Here is a 26,275-nt window from a genome sequence, read left to right on the forward strand (position 1 = left end):
CCCCCTTTAGGTACTGGAAGGACGCAATAAGATCTCCCCAGAGCCTCCTCTTCTCCAGGCTGAACAGCCCCAACTCTCTCAGCCTCTCCTCATAGGAGAGGGCTCTAGCCCTTGGATCATCCTCGTGGCCCTCCTCTGGACACACTCCAGCAGGTCCATGTCCTTCTTATGTTGGGGACTCCAGAGCTGGATGCAGTACTCCATTTGCTTGTTCCCAGCTGATTCCATCATCCCGAGACAGAGGGGCTTAGGGACACCACTGCCACCACTCTGCTGGCTGGAACCCTTGGGCATTGGTGGCATGAGCCATTCCTGCTGACCTCCTGCACTTGTGCCTTTCCCAAGGAGATGGAGACTGACCGGCTGAGCATCTTCTCCTAGCTCTAGTGCAGAGCTGGCCTGGGAGATGGGGGTGTCAAGGCCAGCCAGGAAGGATGCAGGAGAACTAGGCAGCTCCTTCCAAAACAGCAGGAGGAGCAAGCTCCCTCCTCCAGCGTCCCCCCAACCCCAGGTACATGCATCGGCACCAGCCCTGGTCAGGCACCATGGCGTTCCCTGCCCCAACAACAGGAGAGCAAGGGTGGCCGGTGCTTAAGGTTGTCTCCTCTCCTCTGGTCCACAGAGTCCTGGGAGCAATCCACCACTCTGGTGAGCATGAGACATGCTGAGACAAAGGAAGGGGCACAGACTTACAGACACCATCCCCTTTGCAGCCCCAGTTCGAGCCCTCATCCTCCCACTGCTAACACAAACAGGGAAAGGCAAAACCAGACAAGCCCCACAAGCAAAGGGTCAACAAAATGGATGAAGGAATTCAAACTGGAATAACTATCTTTTCAGGAAAAAAACCATGCAAAGGAAGAATGAAAGACACATCAGTGGAGAAAGTACATACAGGTCTTTGAGCTCTCAGTTGCGCACCAATTAGCTAATGAAGCTCATTATTCAGAGGTGCAGAGAGGGGCTCATGAGAAGATGCTACCACCACCATCAGTCTGGCTACCCAAAGCCCAGAGCTAGCCATCTGCACCCTGCAGCTCCCTACAGCACCTCCAGCTTTCCCACTCGCACCAGCAATTACGGGAAAGGGATTTCAGGCACTGCCCCATACCTCCTAGGAAATTCATTCCCTGTGGTTGTTGGGCAACCCTTCTCTAATAAAAATTAAACAAACAAACGTAATAAAGAGTTTTATTCAGAATAGAGGCCAATTTGCTACTAATGGCAGCATTAAGGTCCTAAAAGGGTATTGAATTACAGAGCAGTAAAGCCACAGAAAACAGCCTGTAGTTCTAAAATAACTACAGGTGCCAAAATTAAGGAGGACCAAATTACCAGCCTGTTTCCAATGTTGGCCTGCAAACACTCAACACAACATGAAAAATGAATGGCAGATGATTGGGTTTTATACTAAGAAAAAGTTGCTTGAATATATTAAATATGTTTCATTGTGCAGTTTCTGTATTTGCTCTGTTCCCAAAACAGAATTATTCACCTAATAGACAGATTAATGAGATGACACTAAGCAGAGGGGGAAGTTCACATATAATCAGAGCACTTTCAGGCAGTGTTTATAAAAGCTATTTAACAACACCGAGGACGTTGCACTTAAGGGTAAGTGCTTCTAGGAGGGGCTGAGCACCTGTGCTGCTCAGCACGCACAAGGGCTCTAAACCAAACCAAACCCGCCTTCGCGTGAGGGACGGCAATTCTCCTGGATGACAGAGAATAAGATTTCCTGTCAACTGACCTCCCACCTCCCAGGCGATGGGAAGTAGAACCAGCCCTTGGTAGCATCACCCTTCAATTTGAAAGAGCACATGTTCCTCGCCTGAACACCTAAGATTCGGCTTCAACGTGCTAGCTGCCTGCGCAGCCATGTGAGGCGGTATAATGGCACATGAAAGAGGAGGTCAAATTTACTAAGTGTTGAGGAGGTGTCATCAAGAGCTGCATATTATTTCAAGATGTGTCTTCGGCAGCAGAGCCCGCGCGAGCCCCTCTCTCACGCAGAAATCTCTCCCACCCGCTGGGAGTTGGAGAATTCCTCCCAGCTTCGGTGCTGCAGAGGCTTGCATAAGATACGGCTCTTTTTCCTGCTCCATCTTCCCATAAAGAGCCACAAAATAAAACCAAAGTGATGAACAAGCCTCTGACAAACCCCTGTGCTTACTTCTTTCCCGTTAAGCTTTGGAAGAGCAGCGATTGTATCCCACATCATCCAAAGAGCTGCTTTCACCTCCCTCAGCTTTCACTTTGCTTCCACTTGAGTTATCAGTTTCTTCTCACAGGTGATAGCAGCCTGATGCCTCCTGGGGATGGGGGAAGGCAGATTTTTATCTGGTGGTTAAAGCCAGGGTCTCCAGCCCCTGCAGAAACACTCCAAACATCTCAAACCTGTTTGGTTCCTGACCCCTGAGCGCACTTCCCTGTCTCTGGGTTTCCCATCCAGCGGCACAGCACGGGTGGGAATCGCCTGCCCAGGGTGAGGAAGCCCAGCCAGCAGCACCGGCTCGGCACAGCACGACACCTCTTCCTCACCGCTGTCTTCCTCGCCGCCGCCGCCACCGCCACCCCCCTGCTACTCTCCAAATAAAAACACTGCCAGCACAACTGTCAGCAGCAAGAACAATGTGCTAAGGCAAGCACCAAAGCAAACAGAGAAGCCATCAGGCTCTCCACAGAGTAAACATGAGCTAAAATCCAGAGTCACATAAATCACGCAGATACATGCGGTTCTGGGGGGAGAGGAGGAAAAGAAGGGACCCATTTGTCTTGCACCAGCCCTGGAGGCCCCTTCCCAAGACCAGAGCAACTCGTCCAGAGGCCCTGATGATGATGCACCGCCTGGTTTGGTCAAGGCCAGGGAGCTAGCTAGGAAGATGACCCTGGCATATCTGTGCAGATCTCTGCTCCTGGGATCCTCCAGAACAGTTTTCAGCCTCACAACCAGCTAACACTGCTCTTCTGCGGTGGGAGAGCTGCAGCCAAAGTGCAAAGCCCCTCTGCCCAACCCCCCACTTATGGAAGCAGCTTTTCTTCTCATCAGACTATATCTCACAGGCCACTTCTGAGGACAGATCTGCAGCTCCAGACCTGCAGCTCCAGACCACGGTGCTGAGATTTAGGAGAGTTGGGGGTTTGACCTGGAGAATCACAGAGGTCTGGTTGACTCTTCATGGGACATGAGTCCCCTAAAGATTACATATATGGGCCGAATACCACAACTTATAAAGTCACTTCTGTAGCAATTCTAGCTCCCCAACCGTGCTTGGGCTAGAGGCACTGAGCAGGTGGACTTCCTCACTGTCTCTTTTGCAACTTCCTTCTGAAATGCAGAAGAAAAGCCACACAGGAACAAACTGGGAAAAAGTATCTAAATTCCCTTGAGCTTCAAACAGTCTCAGACATGCCAAGGAGCAATGGAAGGTGCAGGAGGAAGAGGAGGGTGTCTTACTGCACCTACCCTTGGCCCACCCCCAGCGTGGGTCACTGCATCTGGTGACAGAGCCACAGGTCTCCATCCCTTCTCAAGTAATACTCCAGTTACGATAAGTGCCCAGAACACCCAGTTCATTTCTCATGTGTTCATCTTCAGCAGAAACAGGATTTGCCGCAGTCCACTGAAGATATCCTGAACTGGATTCAGCACAGTAGCAGCCAAGAGAGCTCGTCAAGATCTCTGCTCCTGATGGCCCTTATTCCCCCAGAGGACAGTCGCTCTGTCTGCTAACCGCAGTGTTTTAAGATGGACTTGATATAACGTTTCAGCCTCTGCACCCAGCAATTTAGCAGCAGCTCTCACCATCAATTGCAGGACATGGAAGCAGAAGACAATCACTGACACAGTTCAAGTTTAACACAAGAAGTCCCTTCATTCTCCAGATTATTTCTCCTTCTTTTGTACTGCAGAACCCTCACCCTGGACTGCTCAGCACTAACACTTGATTTTAAGAAATCTGCTATACACTCCTGCAAAATGCACTTTTTTGTTCTTTTTGAGCATTTTGCCCAACACTCCTTGGTTGTCTTTCAGCTGCAGCACTAAGTCACACAGGATAATACGTCGGGCATGGGCAAAGAGTGACAGTGGCAGATTTAACTTGTGACAGTCCCTGAACGAGCATGGCACAGGATTTGAAAAATTTGAGGTAAAGTATTAGTATCAAGATTTAAAGCACAAGCATTTTCATGTATTGAAGTGTCTGGTGAAGCCAGCATTTTCAGAAGACTTTAAATTCATTAGTCATACCAGACTAAGCATTTGGGAACAAGCAAACGTTCACCGAGAGCAGTGTAAACAGGGGTTGGCTGTGTGTATCAAAGAACAAAGCTTGTGCCCAAGTTTCCAGTAAGTTAATGTGCTTTGTGTTATGTATTCTCAAGTTCAGCTCTCCCTCCGCATTATCTGGCTGGTTAAGAAACTTTGGGCTTTGCACAAACAGTAACGGAAATATTTCAATATTAAACTCATTTTCCATTTTCTGATAATCTCTGCCTGGCAAAAATCACAGAGAAAATAAAGAGATAATTATAATAAGCTGCTGAAACAGTGAACAGCAGTTATTTCTTAATTCAGTAGCCTCACATTTTATGTGCATGTCTGAGCTTATAACATCCATGAGTGCTGTGTTGGTTTAACCTATTTTGCAAAGCTCAGGAGAAAAGATTAATTTAGCTCTCTTACAAGTCTCTCCAGTGGTTGAATACGCTTTGCTTCAACAAAGACATTGCAGGCAATCCAGGAAATTGCAAGAAAAAAAGACATTAAGGCAGTGCCATATGTGATGTTTCTGATACCTACAGAGATAAGGTGACTTACAAACTTTCCCATCATGAAACAGATAGAGAAGGAAGGGCATTTTTTTGTTATATAGGAAGCAAACAAATGAAAGTAGTGCTCCTAAATGCTCTGCAGCATTAATGGTGAAATATTTGTTTTAAATTAGCAATATACTTGCACGTTTTTTCTCCTTATTTACAAAGTTAGTGTAAGACCAGGGAAGTTCTGTAAATCTTCTTAAACAGCAGTTGACAGTGGTTTTGTTCAAACCCAGTGATGTGTTTGAATCCCAATATAAAAAAAAAAAAATAAAAATATGTCTTTTACTTTGTGTCACCTCCTTGCAAGGACTTATTTGATTCCCTGCCAAACCAGCCCCGATACTCACGCATCTGAGCTGTGCTGAGCATATAGGATATTTGCTTCCAGAGGCTTTCCAGAGCTCTGATGCCTCTTCTAGGTTTTCCTATCTCTACCTCTAAGCTTAGGGAATTAATTTCTTTTCCTCTATGTATTCAAAACCAAACCGTGCCTGTTTACGGACATGATCACTTTGCATCAGACAACAAGCGAATGAAAATGCCACCCACCCTGTTTCTGTAACAGTCACCTAGGACTTAAGGACCAGCTCAGCCAGATGCCTGCTGCTCATCCCCAGACACCACGAGGTGCCCAGCCAAGCCTCCTCCTGCTTCTGCCCACCATGGCCTTGGGAGGGTGCTCCCCTCCCCGCACCAGGGCAGCACGGGTTGAGCAGCAACACAACTGCCAGTGGCAAGTGTTGAAAGATCAAGAGTTGCCTTCTTGCTCAGGCTGGACCCAGTGCACTTCGAGAATTGCTATCTGTGCACGTAGGACAGCATAAATCCCCAGAACTGCTCCAGATAGGTGACCAGGTGTACAAGAAGCCATAGTCATCATCCTATATAACCAGACATAGTTGAAAAGGGAATACCCCACATCCCTCATTTCTTTCCGCCCTAAGAAGTCAAGAGACTCCAAAGCAGAGAAGAGAGATGGAAGGTGCTTGCAGTGCGTATGGATAGCACAGTTTGAAGAACTTGGTGCCGGTACATAACCTGATTTTTTTCCCCTTACATTGTCCACATGCACATTGATAGAGTGGGCAACCCTCAAATCCCCCTTCCAGACCAAGTCACATCCCAGGGAGTAACTCTGGAGTCTTTACAAGGGCAAAGCCTGGAGGGTTGCTGCGCCAAGTGCTGTATCATGCCTGGAAAAATGATACAACACACCAGCACTTGGCAAAGGTACGAAAAGCCCTCCAGGCTACCCAGCAAAACACACTGACAAACATTTCTGAGATGCCACTGGATACCTGAATGTTGGACAACACATGGGCAACACAACCAGTTATTCAACCTTGAAGGACTTGCACCGAGTCCTGACACAGCCTGTCCTTCAGTGCAACAACCCTGCTGCTCACAGTGATGGGCGTGTGAAGCCAAGGGAAGGTGTTTCTCAAATGTTATTTTATGCAAATACAACAAAGGTTCCCCCCAGAGAGTACAGAAAGCAGTTCATGGCACACACGATACAGGGATGCTGCAAACATGCAGCAACTCTAATGCTCCAGATGTGCTCTGTGCATATCCAGATGTGCTCCCATTTGAAGTCTCTGCTATTCCCCAGCTGCACGTGTGACTCATCAGCACATGTGCCAGAGTAGCTTTGAAACCATGAGATCCCCCTGGCGCACTTGGGTGGCACATGCTGAGAGACTGCCCAGGTACCTCTGCAGCGATCCAATCCTCCCACGGAGCACAGCACCCTTCCTGCCGGTGCACATCAGCACCACGCTTCTCATGGGGCAGCGTTGAAGGGTAAGGAGTAGTTTCTGCTTTATCCTATCAATGTCAAAGCCAAAAAGCACTGGATTACAATATGCAGAGTTATAAAAAGGCAGCATAACGGATGCACAGTCAACAACTGCCTGAAATTTAGTTCCATGATTTGCTGTTAGCTGATTTCTTCCCCGTGGTATCACCCAGTCATTCAGGTTGATGATGGGCTGTAGCCAAAAATCCTTTGCCAGAACATGCTCTGAAAAAAATATAACCTCAGCTTGGAATACAGCCTGCGAATATCTGCTCACTCAGTTCCAGTAAAATACTGAAGGGAAGCAAAATCTTCAAATAATTTCTGGTCTCTCCTACTCTTTTTCCGGTTGCTCAGTTTGGAGATGGTAACATACGAACTTCACTATTTCTCTCCTCTTCCATCATCTGCTCAGGAGCCCACTCTGCTAGCTCACACTAATGCTGATGTTCACACTTCTGTCCAAAATGCCTGGTGCTCGCTTCTCCACGTGGAAGGGGAAGGACTGCTTGCTTCAGCCCAAACGTTTTTGCTGTGTGTTTTTGTTTCTCCTGATTTACCTTTCCAGTTCGGACAACTCCAGCGATGCATTAAGCTTCCCATAAATTCCCATAAGAATCAAGAAAGAATTACCCTCTAGCAATCAATACATCTTCAGCCCTACGTTGAAACTATACAACACACGGGCAGAACAAGCAATTACTTTAGGAGGGGGTGTCCGACCCATGCCCATGTTGGCAGGTACCCCAGCAGGCTGTCAGGCTGCCATCCCATGCTCGGGCCAGCCACAGCAGGCCAGCTGAGAGGTGGTGTCACCCAACAAGGCAGAGAGATAAGGACAAAAGCCAGGTGCTCACTGTCTTCCAGGGTAGCTGGGTTACATGAGGCACCTGTTCCTTTTGTTTCTTACCCCAGTCCTCAGCTTCTGGCAGGAGGCGGAAGGTTTTTATTGTTTGGCCAAGCACAAAGCCAGAAGGACAGGGACGAGTTGGAGGAAGGAGGATGCACAAGTGAGGAACATCCCTGCCTGTCCCATAGTCTGCCAAAAGTTCATGCAAAGTGAGCGGTCAGCGGTGAACCATCAGCCACGACTTGCACCAGGTTTCCTAGTGGCAATTCTGCTGGTGAAACATTCCTCCTGATGCTGGACACGTCAGCACCGGGTCTCTCGGGGTACGTTAATCCCACCACATAGATCTGACTAGAATATAAACACCATCATCTTCACCACTGCTTGGCACATCATAAATACAACTGCTTGAAGCTGGCCATTGGTCACTTTGTCCAAGGGATGGTGCTGTAAATTCAGAGAGCAGGAGAGCCTGCACAGGAACAGTCCAGGAGAGAGCAGGAGACAGCTGTTTCGTTTCTACATCTTACAAGAAAATATTTCCATGAAGTGTAATGTTTGGAAAATGTCTAACAACCCAGTTCATGCTTTCTACAGATTATGTGGATTTAGCATTTCTGTTGTCTATACTGGGATAGATGAATAGAGAGATAAAAGGAGGCATGAAAATAAAAGACACTTGGAATGCAGGAGAATCTACAGAATGTGCGAAAAATGTAGGAAAAGCTAAATAAAAGAAAAAAAGATAAATGAGACATTGTCAAGGCAGCCAGTGAAGCAGCCAGGTCCCAGTTCAGAGGTGGAATCATTAAATGACAAGCGAGGCAGCTCTTACAGAAAGCCTACATGATTTTTTAACCCTGAAATTCACTAGGGGGAGCGTGTGGACAAGGGCGAATGCCAGAACAAATCTATTTTCCAGAAGAAGAAAAAGGGAATATATTGGAAGCTCAGTCACCCCAGAACAGGGGCTGAGGGAATGAGGTGGCTTCTGTGTTGGCCACACTCAGGGCACATCACCCAACAGCTCTCGGGAAGGTGGGAGGCGTCCACCACCCATCACAGGCGGTGACAGCAGCTACAGGAAAGCAGGTTCGCTCACTTCCAGAGCGAGGACCAAATATCATGGCCCTGTAAATGAGAATTGAGAGAAATGCCACAGAGAAAAATCTGGTGAATTTGCTTGCGTTTTGCCCGGATCTAGGAGAGGAAGCTATAAATCCTCCCTTCATTCTCCAGCCTGTCACAAAAATCTGGGATCCTGGTCCAGAAAAGCCAGGGTGCAACACAACAGCTTACACTCAAGTTACAGTCCTTCCATGTCCCAAATGCAAGCAAGCGGCACGTCAGACATACGTTAGAGACACCACGTCCCACATCCTCTGCTCGTCTCTGCTGCAAGAGGAAGGGGAAGGCAGAGATCCTGTGCAGAAAGGGGATGGAGGAGCCCAGCAAGGAAGCACAAAGCTCACGCAGAATTTTAGGCACAAGACCAATTAAAGGTCTTGCCTCAAAGCAAGACCCTGACGGAACATACCCCCACCTAGGGAAGGAACTGAAAGGATTAGGACAGTCTGGCAGGGATATCCAATGCACGCACACTTGTATGGAGCAGTCTGAGCATGTGCAACAAAGCTAATCCTAAACCTCTAAGGATGTGCTGGGCTCAGACACACAGACCAGCTCCTCTTCGAGATCTTGCACTTCCTGCAATTGTATAACACATGTATATTTGGCCGGTCCAAAACTGCCCAAAGTGTCCAGTCCCTCACATTTAAGAGCGTATCAGTGATTTCCAGGCAAGCGGCAGCTCAAAGCTCCTATGCATGTGGGCATATCCTACATTTCCAGACGTTTGGCAGCCCGACAGGATTCCTGCATCTGTGGACACATCTGGGCTTCCCAGACATGGGGCAGTCCAGCCTCTCTGTGCACACACGGCAGCACTCAAGGCCAGTAGACACTTGAATCCCCCAAATCTGTCCGGACAGCAACAGACAAGAGGACACGTCTGGGGAAACCTGGACAGATGGTGAGATGAAGAGCAGACTAGCCCAGGAGATGCCACCAGCAGAGGAAGCTGGTGGCATCAGAAGTGAGACAGGCACGGCAGCCTGGGTTCTTCTCCTCACATGTTCTACCTGGGGGCAAACCAGCACTTGCATCTCTTGGGGACAGGAACGCAAAGCTTGTGCTGCTTCTGGACTATCCTGTCCTTGCAAAGAGAAACAAGAGGCATGGAGTTACTCCCAGTCCCTGTGGGGCTGCCAGAAATAACACAAACCTAACATCTCACACCAGCTGGCGAAGAGGACTAATCCGGCTTCAGAAACTGCTTGAAAAAGAGCCAAACCTCCCATCCAGTTCTCATGGCCCCTTCCAGCCCGGCCCCCCCCGACCCAGTTCCTTTTCTGGCACAATGGTATCCTCAGCACTCAGCGGACGGCAAGCTGCTCCTTGCAAACCTCTGTCACCCTTCAGAAACGCTCTGCTGACCCACCCTGCAGCCGGGTCCTTGCCTGGGACTCCTCGGTGCCTCTGCTGTCCCACGCCATGGCAGGGCCTGGCTCTGCGGTGGGCAGACCAGAGGGTGATGGGGCAGCAGACACAGCAGAGAGCTCCGCTCCGCTCCACTCCTCTCTCCCTCCCCCCTCCATCCCTGGCATTGCAGCTGCACCTCTTCCCTTGAATTAGGCATCTCAAGAGCTTCCTCTGCCTGTGAACCTCCAGTTCTCTCCCTCACCCCAACAGCCTGTGCCTCTTTTGAACCCCCACCTCTAAAGCCTGCACTTCTCTCTAGAAGAGGAGCTTAGTCATATTCTTCTTCCCCCTTACCAAACACTGCCGTTGGCTCCACATTCACTTCAAGCTGTGAGGGGGCTATGTTTTTTTTTTTTTTAATAAAAATTTTCAAAATGCAGTATAATGACCAGAGCAGAAGCATCAGTACTGCAATAACAGGGTCTGTCTTAATTTCCAGCACCAGCTTGCAAAATATATATATTATAGAAAAGAGTCACTAAGTCAGTTGCATAACCAACTGCAATTAACCCAACCCTCTGATCAATGATACTGCATAGCCCAAACCAATAGCTGTAAAGAACTGTTTAATTTAGATGTTCGTGGAAACACAAGGGTTTTGTTTTTTTTTTTTTTTTTCCATGGCTGCCATCACATACACCTCAACTCTGCTCCTGCCACCACATCCCCCCCTATAGCCCTTCCCCGCTGCAGCTCCTTCATTAGAAAATTAATATATGTAAAAAAATAATATACATAGGAAAGTATTTTTCCTCGAGCCAGTGCAAAGGAAGCCTTCAGGCTGCGTGTAAAGAAACCAAAAGACAACACGTTTCAGAAAGAAAAAAAATAAGTCAAAAAATGAATTTTATAAGGGCAAGTCCCTTATGAAAAGATACCCTGCATAACAAGCAGACAGAGCTGGGCAGAGCTAAATTCAAAACATTCCTAGCCTGATTTGGTCTGCAAGGTTCCTATCTTCTTCTGTCACACATTATTAAATGTAGATCAGAAACAGGATCTGGGATTACAGAACAGACTGAACTCAGGACATCAGAAGACACCTGTCCTATAAATAGGAATAATTTACCAATTCAGAACAACACACACATGTTTTGGCAACCTCTCAGCCAATAAAAGCAGAAGCCCCAACATCAGAATTACCCGAGCACTATTATTTTAAATGCAGAACAATGATTTACATCATCATGACTTAACTCCTCATTTCCCAAATTCTCATCCTGCATGTCTGCACTGAATCACACCAAAAATTAACCCTTCCTGAAAGAAGCCCATTACCATTACCAAAATCCATCCCAATTTCTGATTTAGAAAATTCCCCTTTTTTTCTTTTTTTTTTTTTTTTTTTTTTTAAGAGAAGAGCAGCAGCAACAACAACAAAAAGCAGAACTTTAGCTGCAAATTAACAGCTCCAAATCTACTGATTTCTTCAGTAGCTTTTTGCCTGTATCCTTGCATCCCAGGATCTCAACTTCCAAACTCCAAAGCCAATTCAGTCACTCAGACCACAGACTTTCCACAGCAAAAGTGCTCAGAAACACACCAATTTGGGATTTTGCACAGAGTTGCAATGCAGGGGCTCTGATTTGTTGACACTTGGGTTTCTAGGAAAAATTAACAGAAACACGTGCAAGGGTCTGTATAAGGGAACAACGTGAAGCGCCACTTCCAAACAGGTGCAGCCGATTATCTGAGGCAACACTGTGCCGGAAAAAAACACGCTGTTTTCTTCACAAATTTTAAGAGCACTAAAAACTTCCAGATAATGGGAAGTCCCTGAAGCTTTTAGAAAGTGTTTTCTCATACTCCGTACCTGGTATGACAGCTGCTTCTTTGCAGCTATGGGGAGTTGTGGTTTTCCATTTGTGAAAATTCAAGTGAAATCTATCATTTTTTGGAAAGAGCCTAAGTCCTGGGGTTCTCAAATATCTTTACAGGTTGAACATTTGGAAAGGGGCCAAGACTCCAATCAGAGCCTGAATATGTGGAAATATTTAACTCTCTAAGAAACAGTATATAAAATAAGCTGTTTCTCTGCTTGATGACTATTTCAGGATTGACTAATGACTTGTCGTGGTGCCAAACACCACAGAGATGGCTCAAGAGGATAATTTCTGAAACTTGAATTTGTAACATTCTATCAAATGAAGACTATTTCTGTGTCAAAACCCAAGATCTGGGAATTTATGTACAGCAAGATCATAAATGAACTTTTGGACACCAAAGTTCAGAAGTAGCTCTACTACGTTTATTCAATGAAATATCTGCTAAATCTTTTTTTTTTTTTTTTAGGGGGGGAAACGAACAAGCTTTAAAATAAAGCAGGAAAATAAAGACTACTGTATCAAACACAGGGCCCTCCTGGGGAAGCTCTTCCATTTCAGCTGATTGGTCTCTGGGTTTTGTTTCGGGGAAGGATTTGGTGGCAGGGAGCGAAGACTGTCCCTCTGTCCGGGTCAGTACATCAGCTCCTCCCTGGGGGTGGTTATGGCAAGGAGAAGCTGCTAAGCTTGCCTAAATTCAGCCACCTCCGGTCAAAAAACCCTGACCTAAACTTGATCTGTCCTCTAGTACCGATGCACCTCAGACCAAGGCCGGGCAGGTTCTGGCCTTGGCAGGGGCTAAGTTTAGGTTGTCTCTTAACCAGCACAGAACTGGAGCTGGTAGTTTGCTCCCAGTAGAGCGAAAGGTCCATCGAAAGGTCCGTTTGGCCAAGTTACCAGCAAAGGCTAACAAATTCAGTTTGGTTTCAGGGAACAATTAATTCCTGCCATCACCTATTCTCTAGGAGGCACAATGCTCATGTTATGTATTTATTCAGATTATAAGGATGGAAAGGACCATTAATATGACATAGTTTTGCTTCCTGCTTGACAGGAGTTAGAGGATCCGACCTAGTAATTACTACACAAAATCCATAACTTCCATCCCAAACAGTTGCAGCAGGAGTCTGGCTTTCAGGCTGACAGGGGCTGTTAATCCACCTCATACCTAGGTAGAGACATCCCAACTTTTATTCTCAGCATTATAAATCTGCACATTATTAGCCCAAGGTTGTCCCACATTAGGCTTTAAATCATAGCTTCTCTTTGTGCCTTTCTTTGCTAACATTTCGAGCTGTTTGCTCTGAACTTTTTCTTCCCCTTGTTGGCACTTGTACATTATGATCAAGTTACTTTTTATTTTCCCCTAAGTAGGTGAATCTTACTGAAACCTTGTCTATACCTCCATATTTCCACGGTTTGGTCACATTTATTGCTCTTTTCTGAATCTTTTCCAACTACGCAGCATCTTTTGTCTGTTAAAACAGACAAAAGAACTGGACATGGTGCCCAGCACTGCCTCACCAATACCACTTCCAAAATCTGAGCTTCCCATTGACCGTCAGAGGGCTCCAGCTGTGCCTGTCCTCCAGCTGCTGCTCTGCTCACATGGCTCGTGCCCATCCAGCTGTTTGCAGCATCTCCAACTCCTTTTTCATTATCTGTTTGCACCGCACAAATTTAGCCTACCCTGATAAGTCCAAATTTACATTCAGCATCAAAACACATGAACGCGTGTTCACCTGCGAAACCATCAGATGCCATTTCCACGCTCAGAGCCGTACAGTGCTTGCTGCCGCAGGAGTTTGCCAACACCAAGCAGCAGATTTTACACTGGTCCCCTGACATGCCGTGCAGGGTAAGTGAAGGCTTTGGCACAGAGAGGACAAAGATACAGCAGGTGTTAAAGCAGCCATGTCCATTTAATACCTTACCGTTTAAAAATAACCTTTCACTTGTCACCAGCGTTACAGGGGAGCTGCACCAGGTGGAGGTGGATGTCATGTGGGGCTTTGGGAGCTTTTACCCATGCCTGAGGGGGCTGAAACATAGCTTGACACCAACCGGGCAGTGGACCAGGTGGAGGGAGGAAAAAGAGGGCTGAAGGTCTGATTAGCAGGAGAGGCTGCCATAGCACCGTGGGAGGGAGAACAAGAGGGAGCTTAGGAGAGGAAAAGCTGCAAAAGCCAAACCGAAGGGCCACGAGGGCAGATAACCATCAGAACGGGCTGAGCTCCCGCGCAGCAGGAGGGGACAGCAGCACAGCAGCTAGTGCGTGGGAGAAAGGGAGAGGGAGCAGCGCGAGCGCGTTGCGAGGCCGTGGGGAAGATGCAGCTGTCAACCACAGCCCCGCAGAAAGGCATGAGCGGGCTCAGCAGGGGAGAGATACATGGAGTTTGGTTTTGGGCAGGCTGAGAAGAGCAAGCAGCCATCCGTCTTGGAGGCTACGTGGGATGCGCAAGGCTGACTGGCGAAGGGAGGAAAGAGGTCCCCTCCAGGGCATTCCCCACCTCAGATGGGCACACTGGATCCAAACCAACAACAGCAACCCATAACTCTGAGGAGAGGAGAACTGAGAGCAGGATCTTGTTTGTGATAAGGGGCAGGCTGAGGGCACTGAACCCAGCCAGGAAAGGAGGATGGCTGCATGGAACGGCATCCATCAGTAGCAGCTCTGGCACTTTGTTCCTATACGCCAGCCTCACAGGGCAGAGAGCAGCTGTGGCACGGGTCACCTGGCAAACCCTGCCACCACCTGCACACGAGCACTGAAGTTTCCTTTTCCTTATTACACATTCACCTGCTGAGGGGCTCAGAGACCAGCAGAGCAGCTGCCTCGCAGGTGAGGTACCCAGAGCCACCGGCAGATTTCTGGAGGTGCACCCTCCCTGCCTGCCCAGCTCACCCCACGCAGCATCCCCCCGTTTGCTCCCAAGCGCCCTCCTCAGACTCGTTCCTTGCAACCTCAGCATGGCTGACAGAGCATCTCACCCCATGGCTCATGCCAGCAGCATGAACAAGGCATCCCAAGCCTGGCTGGCTCTTTGGGACAGCCTTCCCACACCAACCCCAGAGGCACCATACCCCCCCCCCCCCCCCCCAAGTTCTCACATCACACTCCATGGCAGGCATGATACACCCCCAGTATCCTGCCCTCGCACCACCGCTGCCTTGGGGTACCCAGAGCCAGTCCTCCCCATGCACACAGACACCAACACCGTTGTCCCACAAGGGGATGGAGACATAGGTTAAGAGCAGGCAGCTCTGCAAGACAGGTTGGGCGAGAGGCAGTTCTTGCCAGCAGGCTCAGACACCATGCCCTGGCACTCCCACCTAAATGCAAAGCCTCCATAGGCACCTACTTTTGCTGCTATACACGTACACCCCCTATGGTTATAGTCTCCTACTGATCTAAGGACTGTCACTGTTCCCAGGTTCCTGTTCTACGTGGTAAATAGAACATAATGGTTTAGACCCACAGCTTTCCTGGGTGAGTATGTGCCATGAAGCACCAAGGAACAGCTATACAAGATCAAAAGGTTTCCAGAAGGACCTTCTGCAGTTGGTACCACTGTTACTTTGTCAGACATCTAAGCCACTTCTTGGCCTGTGCCCCCTGCAAGCATTAGCCTCCAAACAAATCCCAGGGCTGAATCAGTTTCCTCCATTTAGAGGCTCCACTCAAATTGTTTCTAGGATTCCCATCTTCCTCTCCTTCTTTTTACTTTACAAATATATAAATAGTCGCATCGTCATACGAGACAAGTAGAGACTGACTCTTACGGGTAAAAAACAGATGTTTCCCAATCTTCCCTAACAAAGTAATATTTTATATATGGCTCTTCAATGGATTTATAGCCAATGAAGGGATGTTACTACATTAGCTCATGGAGGGGGTGGGTGATAAAAACTGGAAAGGAAGAGCCAGACAAGGAGACAAGAAGCTATCCAGAGCGCTGCAATTGGAGAAGCATGACAAATGGGCAGCACAGTTTTAGAGGGCTTCGACAGCAAGGCAGATTGCCTGGCTGGGAGTGATTGTCCACAGCTGGAGCATCACAGAGACCATCTGGTATTTCTTAAACATGCTTTCCCCAGGTGATCCGATTCTTGGAGTGCCCCAGCAAAGAGAAGAAAAAAGGCTTGTGAGTCTCAGCCCTGTTTCCAGGGTTCCCCTAATTAGTTAATAGAATTATATTTGAACTGGTTTCGGTTTCTCCTACAAAACCGTTGCTTTCGCCACCTTTTCAACAGGGCAGGGGGGGTGTACTTAAATTCATGAAGTTTTTAATTTCTTTAAGAAAGTCAGTGATTGTGTCTCTTGGCACAGCAACCCAATATAAAATTTAATGAAGTAAAAAGAGATCCAAAATTTCTTTTGAACACCTTGTAACCTCGCTCCTCCCCGCACCGCTTTTAGCTGCACAAAGCATGCATTTCCACAGGCTCTCATGTTACTCTCCCACCCAGCGTATCCATCCCCAGTGCGAGCCTCTGAAAAAGCAGAGCGTAGACTGCACGTGGGACTGTGAACCTCTTATTTCCAGTATTCTGACCCCTTCCTCATCTTGGAAAAGTGTTAAGGAATGTAAGTAACTGTGCTTGCCACACGCTCCTGTCCCCACAACAAGGAGGGCTGGCAGGGCAGCAGTACGGCAGTGTTTGCTCCTGCCTTCATCTTCCCCGTAAGACAGCCCCTTCCCGAGACACGAGCATCAGGAACCAGCTAACAGAGAAAAGAGCGAGAGAAAGCGGTAAATAATAAATGAACGGACAGATGGAAAAGGGGTTAGAGGGAGCAACCGGAGAACGAGCCTTGGGAACCACACTGCGTTCCCACCAGCAGGCAGTGCCCCCACCGAGCAGCGGTGCAGGCAGGAGCCAGGGTCCGGCCGCAGAGATTATCCCCGTCGCTCCCCGCCAAGCCAGGCTTACCAACCGCACCTCTCCCCTCTCCTCTCCGTTTTCTCCATGAGTTAGCCCAACCACAAAGCGCGGGTCTGTCCGAGATGTATCCTGCACACCACAGACACACGTTCCTCATTCCCGGCTGCAAGCTTCCCAGCAGCACGTAAATAACCGTTCCTGTTGTTTTTCACAGGGAGCAAACGCATAGGGATGGTGGCCGGAGCGTTGAAGCTGGCGATACTCCTCCAACCGCAGCAAAATTTGTTGCTATGCCCCCATTTGCTAAGAAATTTTTAAAAAACGCAGAGAACTCACCAGACACGAAGTTCCCTGCTCTGTCCGCATTGGCAGCCGCCTTCTCAAAGCCTGCATCTGAGAAAAGCTAGTGGGACACTAATCCTGGTCAGAAATACATACACAAGGTGCTTCAACTTTTCCAGGATGAGAAAAATTATCTAATTAAATTATTGGGAAGAAAATACTGTACAACAGAATTCAAAAGAACATTTAAAGTTTGGTTTTTTTAAGCTTGATTTTAGGTGGCCAAAATCAGCATATTCCACCACCCCGATGGAAGGGGATTCTGTTTGGAAACCCATCCTTATGCAGTGGTACAGACAGCAATAACAGAAAACAATATAAACCACAATTGTAAAGCTAAAGAAATAGCAACCAACTGCAAATTACAATGTGTAGAAAATTAATAAAGTATTTTAAAAAAGCATGATGGAAAAATTCATGCCTTGCTGGGTTAACAGAGGAAATTTAAGTAGAGAGAAAAGAAAGTAAGGGTGAACAGAGACATAGATCGATTATTTTGTGCACACGGTAAAAATCACCAATGTAATTACAAAAAATCCAAATACGTGCACTCTGTATTTGGGAAAAAGATACGATGATGAACTCCTCATAAGACGATGATGTACTTCACAGTTTACTAATGACCAAGAGAAGTATTAGATAACATCTGCTTTAGATAAACAGTGTTAAATCACCCACCCTGGATAATTTGCACCTCCAAGCGCGCTAAGGAGATCTCTGACCTGCTGATGCTAATTTTTAATAAATCTTGGAATGCCAAGTAATTCTAGAAGGGTAGGAGAGCCCTAACCCCGTGCTGGTGCTTAGGCAGGACTAGCTGACCTAGGGAGCGACAGCCAGTCAGCCTGACAGCAGACCTAGACAAAGTAATTAAAAGCCAATATGAGAATCTACCAATAATTCATTATATTCATGTCTCAGCTAATTACCAGCCAACATATGTTGTACAGAATTAAATCCTGTCTAACTGATGTTACAGCTTGATTTAAGAACTTGCCTTAATAGAAATAATTTGGCGTAACTAGATGGATAGAAGTGGCTGATGAGACAAAAACTCATCCATCGCCTGCTTCCCATCCCACAGGATACAGTGTTTTTACCAACCATTTAGATAAATATAAGGTCCTTAGAGGCAGCCCGCAGATAGCACAAACGTAGGTTAGTAAATAACGAACAAAACAGCCCCCGTTTACCCTGCGATCCAATTTGTATGGCTAAATGGCCACCATCCAACCAAGAGTGCTTTAATTCAGCCAAGCGCAAGATAATACACGTACGGGAAAACAATACAGAGCTCGTATCTCCAGGATGGAAAAGCCTGTCCTGCACGGCCACAGGACAAAGGAGGAGCTTACAAAGGGACTTTGGCGAAGTGAAGCTTAAGGAGCCAAATCTATTCAGCTTATGAAAGAGGAAAACCCGTCAGACTCGACTGTTGCTGGCAGGCGTGACATTAGCGTGGGGGAAGAGGGGGTTTCTAACCTGATGGTGAGAGGCAAAGTAAGCTCCAGGGGCCGCAAGCCAAAATTAAGCATGATGCTGACAAAGAGGAAAATTATCATCAGCGCAGCAGAGGATGAGAAACATCACATGAGAAAGGTCTGGATGATTTCAGGGCCCGGCATAGAAGCAGGGGGTGAAATTCAGTAGTACAAAGGGCAGGTATAAAAACCTCTGCGTAACCTAAGAGTGGAAGGAGCCCAGACACTGGCACACTGGGGGTCTGCTTTAGGCTACGAAATCAGGGAGATCAGAAGCACAGGCTTATTGGGAGCATCTGAAACACAGAACTCGCTGGTAATTAGGGACCTTTAACTGCCCACACATTTGCTGGGAAAGGAAGACATCAGACAGAGCTTTGCATCAAGTTCCTGGAATGCGCCGAGAAAAAAAAATTGTGAAAGAAGAGACAGGAACAAAACTAGGAAGGAGGCTGCTTGAGGTTTGACTCCCATCAGCAGAGAAAAACTGGGAAAAAACACAAAGGTGGAAAGCACCGTGGGCAAGGGAGCTAGAAACGAGCATTTGTGCTCATTAGGAAGAGAAGGGAAAACAGCAGCAGGGTAAAAGCGGTGCAGTATAGGACGGAGGCTTTAATAAACTCAGAGGGTTGGCAAGGGAGATTTCATGCAGAAGGAAAAGGGAGTTCAGGAAAGACGGTGTTTTGTAAACACACGGCAAGATAAGGGAACAAATGCAAGTTATCTCAGTGCAGGGGTACGACACGGGAGAATCACAGGCTCCTCCCTGGCTTGCAGCACACGGAGGAGAAATGGAAACTCCATCAGGGCGATGCGGATGAGCACAAAGCAACGGCACCGGGAGAGAGGGACAGAGGGAAAGAGCAAGTGTTCAACAGAAACCGCTCGCAGCGGGGATCGCCAGCGGTAACGAGGAGACATTTGATAACTACATCGGTGGGAAGAGACAGACCAAAGAGTTCATCACCTCCTGAGCAGGGAGAAAAGGTTAATAGATTGGTTTATGCCACTGAACACGCCACAAGCTCTTCCAAAGCTGTTAGTGCGTGTCAGCCCTCCCCCCCTCCCACCGAAATCTGTTTTCTGTTAGGTTTATGTGTTTTCTTTATTCTCTACACAGCACCCAGAACCGGCTGGTTCTGGTAATGACATTACATATTATAATGTACGTATAATTGCTAATTTTAAGATACACGATTTGTAAAATATCTTCTCTTGTGAGACTAGTTAACTTGGACAGTAAATTGAATTTAATAAATACTGAACACGTCATAAGAAGCCATGTTCCCCACAGTTACAAAAGCAATAACCAAATCAGATAATGAGAAAGCCAAAGTGTTGCTTAACAGACTAGAGAGTGTCACCTGAAAAAGAGATTCACCTTCATGACCTCTCTCACACACACACACGCTGTCAGCACAAAACGAGTTGTAAAACTACTAATTAGGTTAAGAGGAGGCGGGGAATCCCAGGGGTTTGGCTCGCAGCTGTCTCAGGAAGCAAAGAGGTATAAATTGGGACACAATTTCACAATAGCCAACAACTCGCAGAGTTGCGGAGACAAAGCTGAAACATTTAATGCTTTTGTTGGGTCAGTCTTCATGAAAAAGGATAGCTAAGACCACAAAGTTAATGCAATTAAAAGCAGCAGAGTAGAAGCGTAAGGCATAGTAGCACACAAGCAGAATGAAGATTACTGGAGTTTGATGTTGTCAGGCTGAGGTCCATCAGCAACTACCTCTGGGAATTTCTGGACGACAAATGAGGTTTCAAAAGACTGGAAATGGGCAAATACAGTGGCTATATTCAACAGACTGAAAACTCAAAGAAACTGCAGGTCAGTCAACATAACTTCAAGTCTTGGAAAAATTTTGAAAAAAAAAAAAAAAGTCAAAAAGTCCATCCACAAGGAAGGGCTAGAAGCAATAGCCCTGCCACGTGAAGCCAACCTGCCTTCTCTTTGACTGAGCAAAAGTCTCGCACGCAAGACAGAGGCAACAGATGTTCTATACCTTTACTTTCACAAGGCTTTACCTCCAGTTTTGTATAACATTTTAATTAGCAGATTAGGAAAATAGAGTCTAAATGAAATTCCATACAGGGAATGCACAGCTGGCTGGGAAATGGCACACAAGAGTGCAGGCATGAACAAGCAATCCTGTACCAAAAAAAAAAAAAAATTCCATGATTATGCAGGGGTATACAGACAGGAGTGTCACACACGAGAGACGGGGAAATAACCCCGCTGCTCTTCTCAGTCAAGAAAGGCCTCGGCTGCAATACTGGGCTCATTTCAAGGCAGTGCACTTCAAAACCAGCCCAGACCAAGTGGAGAGAGCCCAAGGGACTCCAACAAAACACAGAACCACCAAAAAAATTTAAAAAGGGTTGAAAGGGACCTCAAGAGGCAGAATCAACCATGCATGTGTCATTCAACTTGAAAATAACATGGCCATGAGGAAAGAGCAAAGGGAAGGCAGTTGTTCAGTGTAGAGAAAAAAAATGTCTTTGGGGAGACATGATAACAAGCCTCAAATATGTAAAAGATTTCTGCAAAGAGGAAAGGAGTACTGTAAGCTGCTCTCCATGTCCACAGGGAGAGGACATGTCGTAATGGGCTTAAACTGAAGCAAGAGATTTTAAGAACACCAACTCCATAACAATATAGATAATTGCGCCCTAGAGCCAATTGCTGAGGGAGGGTACATCTCTCCCACCGCAGGAGGTTTAAGAACAAGGATAAAACCACATCATTTGAATCCATTAACAGTGATGTCCCGACAACGTGGGCAATGCTGGTGCCCAGCTGCTGAACCCCAACAGCCTGCTGGCTTTACAAAGACATGCCCAGGAACGCAATATATTTCAGCTACGCGCCAAACACTCTCCGAAAGCTGCGTAGTAAAAACAAACAGCCACTTTGCTTCAGAATGAGCTCATACGAACAACTGATAATGGCACAAAAACACTCAGCTACCAAAGATTGTTTTTCACAGCTTATTTTTCCCAGCACCGTCCCCTCAGTTCTGATCCCAAGGTCTCAGAAGACACCTGCAAACCATCCTCAAAAGGGACCCGGAAACTCTGCTGGTCATTAACTATGGGTTTGGAACAGTCATTGTTTTAAAAACTTATTACAATTTTTCTGCTCCCTTCCTCCCAGGAAGCCCCCCAGTGTTTCACAGCAACTTTCTCTCCCACAGGAGCTGATGACAATATTGTCTTCCCCTTGATGACATGACTTCTCCACCAGTACCCCAGTTGTGCTGATCAAGGAGGCAAACTCCGGAAAATTATTTTCACTGTGTATTTAGCTTTGAATGCTGCTTTTTAATCTTCAGCCCCGACAAAGGGTTCAAGCCCCCCAAAGTTTGTCTGTTTTTCCAACTGCATCAGCTGGTCACATAGAAGATATCACCTCTCCTTATGCACCTTTCCCCAAGCGGAGTCCAGGTACAGCTGATTTGTCACGGAAAAGGCTAGAAGATGCCCTCTTGAGGTCCTTTTCAGATCTATTTTGTACAATGCTGTGGAAAACGTGTATATTGTAATGGGCCAGTGATGGACAGAAGGGCAGATAGCCTGATCCAAAAGCCACTCAGAGGCCTGTTGCAAAGCCCCAGAGAGCACTCTCCTTGAAGGAAAGCTGGAGAGTAAGCACAGCGCGGACCACCCCCGTGCAGCACCCAGTAAAACAGCTATGATATGTATCGCTGCTGTGCAGACCACAGGACATTTAGGCTGCTGACACCAAATAAGGTGCCAAAAAGGCAAGGAAGCTGCACTTACCTCTGCAACCACCCTCCCAGGTCCCATCTCACACGGTGGTCCCCCCTTCAGCCCCATGGAGTTAGCTATAACTAGCGATAAAACCATACATCTGGGGAAAACTCCAGCAAAACCAAGCAGAGCAGCCGTTCTGCCCGGCAGCACGGGCACCAAAGGCACGGCCAGCCCTGTGCCCTGCGCTCTGCACAAGGGCAGCCCCTGAGCCACAGCCCCCTCCAGACCCAGCGCCTCACAGGACAGGTCCCAGGCCCTGCCGACATGTCCTACTCCAGGACCACCATCTCACAAACCCCACAGCATTCAGCAGGAATCACAAAACCACCGGGGGAGGTTCACAAGTGCAGGAAACACAAATGTCACAGGTGCTCAACCTGAGCCATGTGATTCCCTGCCAAGGAACGAGCAAGACTGCAGCTCACTGTCTTCAGGGGAGAAGAGAAAAACAAATTTCTGTGGGGCAGAGCTTCTCTCTTGCAAGCTCTCCACACAGATGCACTGCCCTTATCCTTGCTCCATGCCATCCCACGCGTGACTGTTCTGCGGTAGCCACACACACGCTTCTGCTGCTGCACGATCCGATTTGTTCCCACTCGTACCACCACTGTGTGGACCCACTTAGGAAAAGCTGGGATATGCCCACCATCACCTTGCACACCCATATCACTTACCTGGGACAAAGAGGGTCTCTGCCTGGCTGCTAGCACCTCCAGAAGCAGCTTCTTGCAAGGAAAGCCTCACAAAGAGCTCACAACTGCTGTTATGGTAGAGTTTATTAAATGACCTTAACAAGGGGTAATGGGATGCCAATGTAAAACACCTGATTGCAATGTTGGGCACACCCAGTGAAATGCACTCTTCGGCAGCTCTCAACTCTGTTCCTAGCAGCTCCCACCTGATTTTAATCCCCCAGGTCTCTCTCAGTGCAGCTGGAACAGACTTTCTGCTAACACCCTCAGCAGGGTGGGACCTCAGAGGAACAACTGGGAGCATCATGTACCCTGTGGGGAGGGTCTCCTCCCTTAACCGCTGCCTTTAGAGGCATGACATGACAGGATGGGGGGATTCCCACCACACACCCTGCAGTCTCCTCACCAGCTTTTCAGTGCAGATGTGGTGTGGTGGGACAGGCTGAGGAGCTGTCTTCACCAGTCTCTTGATGCAGAGAAGTAATCTGCATCGTAGCTTCGAGCAGAAAGAAGAGATGTTTTTCCACTCTTCAGAACGAGAAGTGGGGCACTATTTTGTTTCCTCTGGACGGGAACTCCTGAAAACGAATTTATGGTTTCTCCTTGTACCTTGGGAAGCTCAGTTGCACTTAACACTTCACGTTAATACAGGAGGGGACAGTTTTTCACGTGTCTATTGACCTGAGCAATTCCCTCTTCTATCAGGCTTAATGGGCTTTACTTAATAACAGTGCAGAAACCTGTGGATATCCAGTCTCTTAAAGTACAAACTCAGTACATGAACGCAGCCCAAATTGGCACCACAGAAGGAGGGTTTCGGTTTAAATCTAGCAAAGCTTTGCCTGCTGCCGCCCCACTCTCCACAATCTCGCTCCTTACAACCTGCATTCACATTGTGTCTCCACCGCCCTGGGCAGCTCCTCACACCTCATCCGCTGCCAGCCCAATGCTGTGCATTCATCCCTCAGCTCCAGGGCTCCAAAATCACCTTACTGTCACCTGGACATTTCTCCTGCAGGCTCCAAAGGAGGGGAGCCTGCTGTGACGGTTGTAACTTCTACTCCCGCTGATACAAGCCATAAAAGAATCACCGCTTGCTCCGCCTAACTCAATTGGGAAGGAGCAGAAAAGTGCTTCTAGTGAAAGATTCCTCCCGTTCCTCCTCCCCTATCCCACCGTGGGCTGAGCTGAGCAAGCCGGTTCCCAGAGGAGAGCAGGCGATGCTGTGCACTCTCCCCCTGCTCTACCACCGGCTCACCCGAGAGCACCAGAGATGCTGATCTGTGAAACGAGTGAAACGAGATACCTATCTCGGAGCACCAAGGGGGAAGCAGAAAAGACTAATAAGCCTCAAAATGTTTTACAGCATTTGAATAGTACTGTCACAGATCAAAGACTATCACTCGTCTCAGAGAGGCAGGCTCGGTAAGCCTAGAAAGATCATGGACAGAAAGCAAATGCAAGATGCAAGAGAGCCTGCAGACGGGAGCCGAGGAAAGCTCCTGCTTGCCTCAAGAAACCGAAGTGGCCTAAGCCAGAGTCTAACATGTGTTCCTGGAGGAACGAGAGCCAGAAAGACTGCCTGGTTTCACTCAGTCTCAGTTGTGTCTTAGCACAAGAAAACACATTTCATTTTAAGACACCCTCTTACCTTGGAGGTACCTGCTGCTGGGAGCAGCCTAAATCCCAGTGCAAAACCACAACCCTGCCAGATCGCTGAGATAAGGAGCACACTGGGAAGCATGTGCAACTGGTGAATAGATTTGAAAAAGCCCCCCGATTTGCACTGATGCCACAGGGACTGCAGAATCACACTCCCTGCACTCTAAGAGCTTTCATTCTTAAAGCCATGAGGATACTGCACAGAAGTTTGATGGCAATATCACTTGCCCACACTTGCAGGCAGCGTGGGAGGCCTGATCTATAGGCTTTCAAGCTGCTCATATAACTATGTCATCTGGGAGGAGGAGGAAGAGAAGGGGACTTTTTATGCAAATCACTACAGCGGTAGCAGTAGTAGCACAGGAACAAAGATGCCTCATGGTGGTATTCCTACTCCCAAGCTCTCCTAGAGGAGCTATCCCATCCTAAAGCACTTTTATTCTCACATGACTGGGCAAGATACTCCATTTACATTTCTTGGTATCACTAAAGTGCAGCAGGAACTAGCAGTAGTAGGACCCCCCTCAGAGGCGCGGGGTTTGAGTATTCCTCCAGTCTAGGCTGGACACTGAGTACTGAGGGTCATCCACAGTACATGCACTGCATGAGGCCAAGAGCTCCAGGGAGGAAAGAAACCCTGTTCTCAGGGATCCCCTGGATACTCCATCCCCACAAACTCAGACCTTCGCTATCCCTCCCCAAACCAGGTCTGGATCCTTGCTCCTGAACCTCACCCCACGTACCTTGCGGCCGATCCGGGGACTCCCGACAGCACTGTACAAAAACATTGTGCAGAACAAAAAGAAGTCCTCAAGCAAACTCTGACTGATTGAATTTTGAAGGTAAGGAATGCCCTTCTGCAACAGATGTACAACCCCCTCTGCCCACCCCAAACACCAGATCCATCACGGAGAAGGGAAATATTTACACAAGTTAGTAGAGTTCCAGTTAAATATTATGCTTAGCTGTCTAGAGTCCATGTTCTCAGACTATGCCTATGAAATAAAAGATTAAACTTCATAACAATTATGAAGTTGCTCTGCTCACATTCAAAGGGAGTTAAAGGACATTAAAATAGTTCTTTGGGTAATATTCCAGTGAAATTGCTCTCTCCCCCCTGCAGAGTTAGAGCTAAAACCTTCTGAACTATCCTGTAAACACACTTGGAAAGGCTAAGAGCTGAGCTGATAACCAGGTAGCACCTCTGCTCTGCAGGTTCCGTAAAAAATGCCAGCAATGCCGGAGAGCTTTTGAAGCAGCGAGGGAAGGAGGACAGGGGAGAGCAGCTTCTCTTCTCGAGGGAAGTTTGTTTAGTGGAAAGTAAGCAAGTTGTCAGGGGAAAAGCTGACAACGTTGATTCCAGCAGTTGTACTGGGAATAAACAGCCAAGTGGATTACGTTACAGAGAATGAGAAACGGCTCTGAGGATCCCATTTAAATGCTGGGCTTTCAGGAATAATGCAGTTCAGCCACACTCGTGGCCCCGATGCCCACAGCCCCCCAGGGCTGAGCCCTCTGCCACCCCTGGTATCGTCATCCCACCTCTGTGGGGTCCCCGAAAGGTCCAGCATAGCTGATGGCCCCAGGAGAGC

At 47.6% G+C, this 26,275-nt stretch overlaps 1 protein-coding gene across 1 annotated transcript in view; it reads right to left on the bottom strand.

Annotated features, from left to right (window-relative positions):
• HPSE2 (heparanase 2 (inactive)) overlaps positions 1-26,275 on the bottom strand; it is a gene marked incomplete at both ends in the record, with an annotated part of 112,093 nt that overhangs the window by 72,154 nt on the left and 13,664 nt on the right. The gene's annotated exons all lie outside the window — the stretch shown is intronic.

Source organism: Vanellus vanellus, assembly GCF_965231255.1.
Source record: "Vanellus vanellus genome assembly, chromosome: 7".
Taxonomy (NCBI): Eukaryota; Metazoa; Chordata; class Aves; order Charadriiformes; family Charadriidae; genus Vanellus; species Vanellus vanellus.